The sequence below is a fragment of the Canis aureus genome, chromosome 2, assembly GCF_053574225.1.
Source record: "Canis aureus isolate CA01 chromosome 2, VMU_Caureus_v.1.0, whole genome shotgun sequence".
Classification (NCBI taxonomy): Eukaryota; Metazoa; Chordata; class Mammalia; order Carnivora; family Canidae; genus Canis; species Canis aureus.
Window position 1 is genome coordinate 35,434,586 of NC_135612.1, and position 10,972 is coordinate 35,445,557.

General features: G+C 38.5%; 1 pseudogene; it reads left to right on the top strand.

Annotated features, from left to right (window-relative positions):
• The first annotated feature begins 7,843 nt into the window (after positions 1–7,843).
• Positions 7,844–8,885, top strand: LOC144290465 (protein SET-like; annotated as a pseudogene).
• Positions 8,886–10,972: the final 2,087 nt, after the last annotated feature.

A 10,972-nucleotide genomic window follows, 5' to 3' on the forward strand; every position in this document is an offset into this window, starting at 1 on the left:
AATTTATCTGAAAAATTACAAAGTTTGACCAAATGACTTCAAAAGACACTTTTATCTTCCAAATGTTATGTTTCTATAGTTATAACATAAAAATGTCTTTTCCTTTTTACAAATGGGGCCATGTATAAGCCAGGCCCTCAAGCACTTCTCTTCACTAAGTAGAAGGAGAACATTTGTCACTGGGATGTTTCAAGGATATTTGAACAGTCTATTGTGCAAATTTTTACTTTCAAGCAACCAAAACAGGTAAAGAGCCAAAGCATGCTCAGCTTGGGCCAGGCCTTGGCAGCAGAGGGTACAAAGACGGGTTCTCAGTGGCTGACATTTCAATCTGGGTGGAACAACAAAATAAATGCAAATGAAACAAATAGTAGGAGTTCAGTGGCTGAGTAGGCCTCAGTCAAAGACTCTGGAAGCAGAGGCACCTGGTGGCTCAGTGATTGCCCTCTGTTCAGGTCATGATCTCGGGGTCTTGAGAGCGAGTCCCACATTGGACTCCTCACAGGGAACCTGCTTCTCCCACTGCCTATATCTCTGCCTCTCTCTGTGTCTCTCATGAATAAATAAATAAAATCTTTTAAAAAAAGATTCTGGAAGCAGAACTTCCCCAAGAGCTGCCCACTGTTGGCTTCCTACGGCATTAAGTGGCTCCACAGCCCATATATCCCTGCTCAGTGACCCAGATGTTCCCAAGCCATGGGATTCTCAGATCCAATAGGAAAAAAGAGCTGAAATTATTGATGGCTTCCTGAGTCCATGTTTCCAAACTGACCCTGTGTCTTTGACTTTCCATCAATCTCTAATAATTTCAGAAGCTGGAAGAAGACACTTAGACCTTGGAACCAACAATGTCTCTTTTGGAAGCCTTGTACTATGGCTGTGCAATGATATTTCATTACCACAGGTGATCCTTCCAATCCTAATAACCCAAGCATCAAGGTGCAAGACAGTTGATTGATAATGTTGATTATGCCATTGTCTTCTGTGGCACACTAACAAAGTAGCATTCATCCTACCTGGGGATTACAAAAGCCACCTTTTGGTTGGCAGAAGAAGGTCCCTGGGGATATAGGGCCCTTGTACGTATTTTCCATGCTGTGCTTTCTTTCTTGATGTCTGCAAGAGGGTATTTTGATGTGTATGATAAAGCAGGTGATGTCTCAGGAGAGATCAGCTTAGGGAAAGGAACCAGAGTCTTTCCAAGTGATCTCAACCAAGTTCTCTAAGCTTAATGCCATGTCTATTCATCAGGGATAACCTTACATTTACCCTAGGGCTGTCTCAAGGGTTTTGTGAGGATTAAGTGAGGCACAATGTAAGTAAACATCTAAGACACTGCCTGGCACCCAACATTCCTGATGCTTATCATTATTTATTAAGCAGAAGACATTTCTTATTGATCACACAAGTATGTGGTTTTAAAATTCAGTTCCAGTTTAAGCACATCTATGTAATATTAAAGCAGGGCTTTATCCTTCCCTCAGGAGGTAAAAGCAAAATGCAGCCTTACTGAATAGCAAGTTTCAGCAATAACGTAGCATACCTGACCTCGGTTGAACAGAAAAAATGAACCAACATAGTCATCCTTGTTCAGAACCTCCTCCTACGGGCCACAAGCAAGACCTAAATTTGTTTTCCTGAGAGGTCATTGTTTCCTTTAGAAACCTGCCAGGAAATTGTGATGACTAAAATTATAAAGACAGAACTTCAATTTAAAAGATTAACAAAAATCCCAGTAGACTATGATTTGAAATTCAAGGTGTGTTTCCACTTCAACTTATTCCCATCTCCACTCTGAGTAAATTGAGATTTGAAAGAAATGAAGAGAAGGAAGAAACTTTTGTTTTCCTCCAATAATCTCCTCACAGCTTTTGTTCATCAGCTCCTCCTGGGAACAACAGTGTGTTTAGGTGGCAGAGCTTCAGTCGCCATAGAAACACATCATAAAAGGTCCAGTTATTAAGGAGCAGGGTCTTCTGGTTGCCATAGGGAATGGTTCCCTAATAGATTTTCAAGGCTAGTGATGTGCTTATGGTCCGTGTGACTATTTATTTGTATCAAAGATTACAGCGTGCCTTGTGTGATCTTTAACATTTGCTTGCAGTTAGATTTTCCTTTCTTTTGTCTGACTTCCAGTTTGTGAAAACAAATTAATCTCCCAGAACATTATAAACACTACACACCACCTTCAATAAGAAATGTTGTCTGTTAAAAAAAAAAAGAAACGTTGTCTGTTAAATAAAACCAAGTTATAGAAAAATAAAGCATCGTTTCTTCATGTTTGATAAGTATAATAAGAATGTCCATTTAGCCTGTGCCCCTCACCCTGGGATATTTAAATCTAAACTGAGTTCCCAAGAGGTAGAATCACTAGAGACAGTAAATGGGAGGAAACATTGGGGGACTGCCCAAATCAGACAGAGACTGACCTCACCTTCTCTCCAACCTCTGCTTCTCTGAGGACGGGCAGGATCAAGAGAGCACAGGCACCTACTTGTTCATTCATTCATTCATTCATTCACTCATTCACTCATTCACTCGTTAATTCATTCAAAGTGCATGTATTAGGTATCCAGCATGTATAAACCTGTATAGACCCTAAAGTGGACACAGGATTAACTCAACATTGTGTCATTTCTCATGATGCTGCTGCGGAAAGAGTGGTCCACGTCTGAGGACAGGTTTGGACAGATAATGCAATACTACAGAAGTTTTCCTACAGATAACTAAGAAGTAAATGCAGTAACTTAGATGAAAGATAAGGCCTATCTCTGGCCATATTGAAGGTCTCCTTAACTTACTGGCTACAAAGGAGTAGAAGATTCTTTCACATGACCACACAATATTCAGGGCAGGCTAAACATTACTACATCTGTTTAGTCACATTTCAATAAGATGTTGCATTTATTGCTGGGGGATGTTGCTGATTTTTGTGTTGTTTTTTCATCATCACACACCTTATGTTGTGTGAGCCTCCTGAGGGTCCTAAAGAGACTCCCAAGGAGCTGAAAGGACTTTAAGGTCTGCCTCTGTGGCATATACATCAGAGGAGTTTAGGAGCTTTTTTTTTAGGAGCTTGTTTTCTGAAAGCATGTCACCTGACCGCAAGGTGAACTTTGGAAGGTGGGTTTGATTCCCACTGTCATCACCTTCCCAGAGCCAAGACAGGTAGGGATTGCCTTCATGAACCTCACAAATGCAATCATGATAAATCATGATGACTACCTCTGACAATGCTGCCTTAAGGATCAATACTGAGCACTATGGGCAATTCTTTTTGGGGAGACCTGAGAAAACATCAACATACTGTTGTGGTGATCTGTTTTAGATCACTCTTGAAGGCAACTATTTTCTAATAGTCTGACTTGAAACCACTAGCATGATGCATGCCATGCCCATGTGGCTGTGTTCTTCAGTGTGGAGCTGGTGTGAGAAATGACCAGGCATGCCACACCCATGCCACACTATGAAACAGTGACAATCCTCTGGGCTGGAGCACTGGGGAGGGGTGAGGGATACATAGTCGCATCAGGGAGCCACCTGTGGCATGTGGGTGATATTCCACAGCAATCAGTGATGATTGCATGTGTCCAAGGTGAAGAGTGTCACAATGGGATTTATCCTGGCTTTCTGTGATATGAAATCAGCTTATGACCAGGACTTTTAAATAACTTCATAATTCAGTCTCTAAAGATGGGTACCTGAGACCAGCTTTCAACAATTTAAAATATTCTCAAATATAGTATATTAAGGGAAAAAGGCAAATTGTAAAACAGTGTAAGCTCAAGGTAACCATTTTGTTTAAATTAGAAAGAGAGAATAAGGAAATGTGGCTTATAAATACCAAAATAAATACAAGTAAAACAAAATAAAACAAACATCTCTGAAAGAATAACATTTCGTAGAGTAGGGAAATGGAACCTAAGCAAATGGGAACAACTGAGGAGAGACTCTCAGACCACTTTTCATATTTTTCATACATGAATCTTATTAATGTACTATGATTAAATATTAATTAAAGAATTTAAAAAATCTTAATGATATTGTACGAGGATTTACAGATGAGGAAATTACAGATCTCGGAAGTTAAAAATCACTCTCTGAGGCCACATAGCTCATTGACAATCATGATGAGATATTCAGCTTCAGCTGGCTTCCCCAGATGAACTTGTATGGAGCTGCTGCTCACTGCCTCATTCAGTCCATGCCTTGGTCCTCACTAATGCAGAAAATTGCTCCTACCCTCATTCTCATTGCACCTTATTTAAGTTGCTATCATGTATTACATGGCATTGTGCTTTCCTGATTAAATATCTGTCTTCTTGTTAAGTATTCCCTTAGAAAGAATCTAGTATTTATTATTGAATGTAATTTTCATCAAATGTAATAAAGTAGTTCTTATTTCTTTTATTATAAAATTGAAGCTAAGAGTGACAGATATGGACTGAAAGTTTGTGTCCACCCAAAACTCTTATGTTGAAACCCTAACCCTCAATATGATAATATTTGGAAGTGGAGATTTTGGGAAGTAATGAGGTCATGGGAGTGAAATCCCCATGTTGGGATTAGAGTCCTTATAAGTAGAAGAGACCAGAGCCATTTTCTCTTTCCAATGCATGAGGATACATATAGTAAGAGAAATTTCACCAGGAATCTAAACACCTAGCACCTTGACTTTTCAGCTTCCAGAATTGTGGGAAATAAATGTCTGTTGTCCAAGCCACGTAATCGGTGGCATTTTGTTATAATGGCTACCAAGGTACAATTAAGTCAGCATAAAGTCACGCAGCTCTTGAGCCTCAGAATTGAAGTTTAAATGACAGATTCCCAAATCCCACATCTCCCTCTATATGGTGCTCTTTCCTAATGAGACTGGAAATATGTTAGTCTTTGTTTTACCAACACTCTCTAATGCCTGGCAAAAGATCCTGGCTACATTTGTTGTCTGCATGGACCCTGAAGGCAAACTCATGCTGGATTCAAGTATATCGTTGAAAGATTGTCTTGGCAATATTTGACAACCCTTCCATGATTTTTCTAGCAAGATGACGATGACAGTTTCAACATTAGCTGACAAAATTAGATCTTTTCCTAAAATCAGACCCGGAATCCCAAAATAGAGAGATGGATCCATAATCATGACTAAATTCACCAACTCTAAGAACGCTTTTGAAACAAAACCACTCTGTCCCAGCACTCTAGAAGAGATAGAGCCAAAGGCATATTTAACAGTGCTTCATCTTATCACAATCAGTTCTGGAACTACTTACTGCCTTAGGACTACTTCTGTCTATAGTAAAACATATGCTTTACCCACATACATTAACTGTGTGCTTCTAGTGTTTGTGGTTCAAATGATGAATCTGTCTGAAGGGACCATAACGAAGTCTCTTTCTTTTCTTTCCACTAAAGGAACTCAAGTGTACCAAGTCTTCAGGAACTGTCCTACTTTGTGTTTTACTCCTAGACTGACACTTTACACAGCATCTTGTACATTTTCTACATCACATTTACAAATAGGTACACCAATCCTATCCCCTAAAATGGAAAACACACACTTTCAAGAGACATCAAAACATTAGACTCCAAACAAAATACCAATTTTCATTCTGCTCTGTCTATATCATACTCAAAATCACAATGCACGCCTAATGGTTGGCCAAAGTCCTTGAGCACAGCCTATTTCACAGCACTTAGCTCCTAATTGAAATTTCACAGTACAATACTTAAGACACAACTCCTAATTGCATTGCCATTTAAGCAAATGTGTTTTCCTAGCCATTTATTTGTGATTTCCTCTCGGCTATATGCTTCTTATGATTTGCTGTTGGTTGCTATTGCAATTAAGACCTTCAGTATCCATTTGAGGATATTGTAGAATGTCCTATCTCCCTGTGAATTAAATTTAACCCAGTAGTATATTAATAGCTTCCCCCAGTTGTGTGCCTTTGGGAAGAAAAAGAACATTTCCATTCTCAGAGGAGATACTAGTTCTTGGCTCTCCCTATCAAAGACTTTTCCAAACTGTAGTCCTTATTGGTTTCTTCACTTGTTCTCTCAGGTCTGATTTTAATATGAAATTGTGTAGGAATTCAGTTCCACAGATAAGAAATACAAGCAGCTTTTAAATATTATTTGAAAACATCGAAGTGTGTTAATAGAACAAAATACAGTGACAATCCTTTACTTTCTCCTTCTAGAAAGATTTTTAAAAATTTATTACAGACATTTCAAATAAGCAAAATCATAAAATAGTATAATGAATTTCCCATATATCTATGTTCCAACTTCACAGCTTATTTATTTTGAGTCAGGACCCAATTAGGTCTACATATTTGCTTCTGATTTTTCTTTTATCATATGAGTTTTCTTTCCCCTCACTTCTATGCCTTCAATCTGTAGATAAAACCTAGTCCTTGGATTACCACCTTGACCCCATTCTGGATTGGAGAAATGGCTTCTTTGTAGGATCATATAATTGTTCATCTATGTCTATCTTCTATATTTCCTGCAAATATAAATCTATTTATAAATCTATTTGGTGGTAGGTCTAATGACTTTCACCTTTCAGGTATCTTGTTAACAGAAATACAGATCCAGACACATTGAACTACAAGACTTATAGGCCTCTCACTTTATCTGACATCCGATACTTGAGTCCTCTCTACAGTGCTTCCCAGGTGCTTGCCTAGAATCAGACATTGTCTAAATCACTTCTTGCATGGATAGGGAGACTTAGTCTGAAAAATACAGTTAAGAAGGAGAACTGGGAAAGAAAGAGAGACTTAAAAGGGCCCTATCCAAATCCCAAGGCCAATACAACTCAACTTTTAAAACATCACATTGAAGAGTTTTAGCCAGGAAGTAGAGCCAGTGATTGAGGAAATGGATTACAAACAAGGCCCTCAGACAAATGAAGTTGTTTAACATGGAAGTCAAGAACCTGGACAGAGCCTCTCAAAGGTTTAGGTGGGAACAGCAGGAGATTTTTTTGGTTTGCCCATTGAGGTACTGAGGCAGTTTGGAAGCACTGGCAAGAAGAGACTAAGCATTAAATTTCTCTTCTAAAATATGGAAATTGATGTTGAACTTTCTGCATTCACTTCTGGAAAGCTCTGTGGATATGACTTTATAACTCTAGCTTCTAACAGCACAGACTGACTACATAGTCTACAGTCTACACAGTTGACTCAGGCAAGGTTGAGGCCAAGCCCTGCATGTGGAGGTTGGGGGGGCTCACCAATAAAGCAACTTTTGGGAGTCTTTTATTCACCAACATCTTACTGTTCTTGAAAACCTGTATCCTTAAATAAGCCCAATATTTTGTTTTTGTTTTTTTTTTTCAAATTCTCCTGCCATTTATTTTTTAAATCCCTGCTAATGCAGAGTCATTCCTCCATCTTTGTCTCAGCCTGTCAGCCCATAATCTGATCTGCTGAAGGAGAAGATTTTTTTCACGGTATCATTCACAAATTTGAGGTACTTAATGTAGGTACTTCTAAATTATTCTAAAAATGTAGATCAGGACAAGGCCAACAACCAAGCTCTGAAGCCCTCCAATGGGACCTCCCAAGACAGTTCCAGTAACCAGGACCCTGAGGAATCATCACTGGTTAGTGGTTGACATATATCCTTTAGCCCAGCTTCCAATTGTCCTTGAAATCAACTTCATGGACAAGATACCTGGAAATATGTTACAAAAGGCTTAGTTGTGAAGTCCATACTTTTTACTTGTCCAGGAAACTTTCTTATCTAAAAAAAAAAAAAAATGGGGGGGAGGAGTAATCAGAGCTTCTTCCAGATGTGCCTCTCTCCTGGTTTCATGGAGTTTCCTCCTCACAGCATGGCCCCGAAATGCCAGTCCTTGCTCGGGCATCAAATGAAGAAACCAAGGCTGCCTCCTGCGCCCAATCCGGAGGAAACATCAACCTCTCAGAACTTGCTGAAGGGAGAAAAAGAACAGCAAGGAGCAATTGAACATATTGATGAAGTACAAAGTGAAATAGACAGACTTAATGAACAAGCCAGTGAGAATATTTTGAAAATAGAACAGAAATATAACAAACTCCACCAACCATTTTTTCACAAGAGGTTGGAATTGATCACCAAAATCCCCAATTTTGGAGTAATAACATTTGTCAACCATCCACAAGTGTCTGCACTGCCTGGGGAGGAGGATGAAGAGGCACTTCATTATTTGACAAGAGTTGAAGTGACAGAATTTGAAGATATTAAATCAGGTTACAGAATAGATTTTTTATTTTGATGAAAACCCTTACTTCAAAAAAAGTTCTCTCCAAAGAATTTCACCTGAATGAGAGTGGTGATCCATCTTCAAAGTCCACTGAAATCAAATGGAAATCTGGAAAGGATTTGACAAAACATTCAAGTCAAACACAGAATAAAGCCATCAGGAAGAGACAGCACGAAGAACCAGAGAGCTTCTTAACCTGGTTTACTGACCACTCTGTTGCAGGTGCAGATGAGTTAGGAGAGGTCATAAAAGATATTTGGCCAAATCCATTACAGTACTACTTGGTTCCAGATATGGATGATGAAGAAGGGAAAGAAGAAGGAAGAAAGAAGAAGAAGAAGAAGAAGAAGAAGAAGAAGAAGAAGAAGAAGAAGAAGGAGAAGGAGAAGGAGAAGGAGAAGGAGAAGGAGAAGGAGAAGGAGAAGGAGAAGGAGAAGGAGAAGGAGAAGGAGAAGAAGAAGAAGGAGAAGAAGAAAGAAGAAGAAGGAGGAGGAGGAGTAAGAAAGAAGAAGAAGGAGGAGGAGGAGGAGGATTGGAAGATATTGATGAAGAAGGAGATGAGGATGAAGGTCAAGAAGATGACAATGATGATGAGGGGGAAGGCAAGGAGGATGAAGGAGAAGATGACTAATGGAACACTGATGGATTCCAACATTCCATTCCAATTTTCTCCAGTCCCTGGGAGCAAGTTGCATCTCTTTTGTCCGCCCCCCCCCCTTGTGCTCATTCGTCCTGTTTTTTTGAAGTCTCTTTTCTCTCCCTTTATACCATGGTTCTCAATTTATTTTGGGGGGAAACACCTTGAGCAGAATACAGAGGGAAAAGAATCTCTACCGCTTTCTGTTCCAAATTCATTTTTATCCCTTCCTGTCTCAACAAAAACTTTATGGAATCAACACTACAGTACTGCTCTGTGGGAAGAAAGAAAAACCTTCTGCTCCCTTAGCTTTGCTGGAAGCTGGAGGGTGCTAGGCCCCTGTGTAGTAGTGCATAGAATTCTAGCTTTTTTCCTCCTTTCTCTATATATTGAGCTCAGAGATTACACTGTGTCTTTATGTGAAAGTGGACAGTTAGCATTTACCAACATGTACCTGTCTACTTTATCTTGTTTAAAAAAAGAAAAAAACTTTTAAAAATGGGGTTATAGAAGGTCATCAAAGGGTGGGTTTGAGATGTTTGGGTGGGTTAAGTGGGCATTTTGGCAACATGGCTTCTCCTTTGGCATGTTTAATTGTGATGTTTAATGTACATCCTTGCAGTTTAAGATGACACTTTTAAAATAAAACTCTCCTAATGATGACTTGAGCCCTGCCACTCAATGGGGGAATCAGCAGAATCAGAGGATCTTATTTGGAATTGACATTCTCTATTGTAATTTTGTTCCTGTTTATTTTTAAATTTTCTTTTTGTTTCACTGGAAGGGAAAGATGCTTAGTTTTAAACGTTAAAAGTGTACAAGTTGCTTTGTTACAATAAAACTAAATGTGTATACACACACACACACACATGGTAAAAATAAACTCAGTTCATTGTGGAGTACTGAATACTTGCTTCCTTAAGTGCTTTTCTATTTTTTCCTCCTTGTTGAATCAGAATTTAAGTGTGGATTGCTTCTCCTCTTCTTGGGTAGATTTCTGCCATGAGATTGTGTCCCTCTTTTCTCTGAACCTTTTGAAATATGTCCTCTTAGGCTCTCAGGCACATAAATGATTCTCTCACACATATCTTTGCTGAGCAGTAACATTACACCCTTCACAAAAACCATTTCACAATGGATTGCATATCTAAACATAATGCAAAACTCTAAAACTCCTAAAAGATAACACAGAAGAAAATCTTTGATGAAAACTTTTTAGGTAAAACACCAAAGGTATAATCCATAAAAAAAGAATTCAAAAGTTGGGCTCAATTAAAATTAAAACCTTCGGCTCTATGAAAGACACTGATAAGAGAAGGGGAAAATAATGAAAAAATAATTACAAAACACATATCTGATAAAGGACTGTTATTCCAAATGTGCTAAGAAAATTTAAAACTCAATAATAAGAAAATGAACAACCTGATTAAAAAACAGGCAAAAAGATCTGAACAGACACCAAATAAGATATACATATGGCAAATAAGCATATGAAAAAATGCTCAACATCACGTCAGTGTGAATTTCAAATTGAAACAAGATACAACTACACCCCTATTAAAATGGATAAAATCCAAAACACTGAGAACACCAAATGCTGGCAAAGATGTGGAGCACAGGAACCCTCATTCATCACTGGTGAGAATGCAGAATGGTATAACTACTTTGGAAGACAGTTTGACAGCTTCTTACAAAACCAGACGTACTCTACCCATATGATCCAACAACCATACTCTTTGGTATTCACCCAAATGAGTTGGAACCTTATGTTCACACAAAAACTGGCATATGAATGTTTAGAACAACTTTATTAATAATTGCCAAAACTTTAAAGCAATATGTCCTTTTGCAGGTGAAGAGGTAAATAAACTGTGATACATCCAAATGGTAAAATATTATTCAGGGTTAAAAAGAAATTAGCTATGAAGACACAAAAAGGCAGGGGGGAAGCTTAAATGCATATTACTAAGTGAAATAGGCTAATTTCAACCATATGAGCTTCTGAAAAAGAAGACATACCTGGAGACAATAAAATATTATTGCTTTCCAGGGATTTGGGGAGAGGAAAGAATGAATAGATG